This window comes from Physeter macrocephalus, chromosome 14 (genome assembly GCF_002837175.3).
Source record: "Physeter macrocephalus isolate SW-GA chromosome 14, ASM283717v5, whole genome shotgun sequence".
In the NCBI taxonomy this organism is placed as follows: domain Eukaryota; kingdom Metazoa; phylum Chordata; class Mammalia; order Artiodactyla; family Physeteridae; genus Physeter; species Physeter macrocephalus.
Genome location: NC_041227.1, coordinates 113,430,315 through 113,430,674, shown reverse-complemented (window position 1 = coordinate 113,430,674; position 360 = coordinate 113,430,315). Strand labels below are relative to the sequence as shown.

General features: G+C 46.9%; 1 pseudogene; it reads left to right on the top strand.

Moving 5' to 3' along the window:
• LOC102980365 (heterogeneous nuclear ribonucleoprotein A1-like) overlaps window positions 1–354 on the top strand; it is a 1,063-nt pseudogene extending 709 nt beyond the window's left edge.
• Window positions 355–360: the final 6 nt, after the last annotated feature.

Here is a 360-nt window from a genome sequence, read left to right as displayed (position 1 = left end):
GGCTATAATGGATTTGGTAATGATGGAAGCAATTTTGGAGGTGGTGGAAGCTACAATGATTTTGGCAGTTACAACAATCAATATTCAAATTTTGGACCCATGAAAGGAGGAAACTTTGGAGGCAGAAGTTCTGGCCTCTATGGTGGTGGAGGCCAATACTTTGCCAAACTCCGAAACCAAGGTGGCTATGGTGGTTCCAGCAGCAGCAGTAGCTATGGCAGTGGCAGAAGGTTTTGATTACTGCCAGGAAACAAAGCTTAGCAGGAGAGGAGAGCCAGAGAAGTGACAGGGAAGCTACAGGTTACAACAGATTTGTGAACTCAGCCAAGCACAGTGGTGGCAGGGCCTAGCTGCTACAAA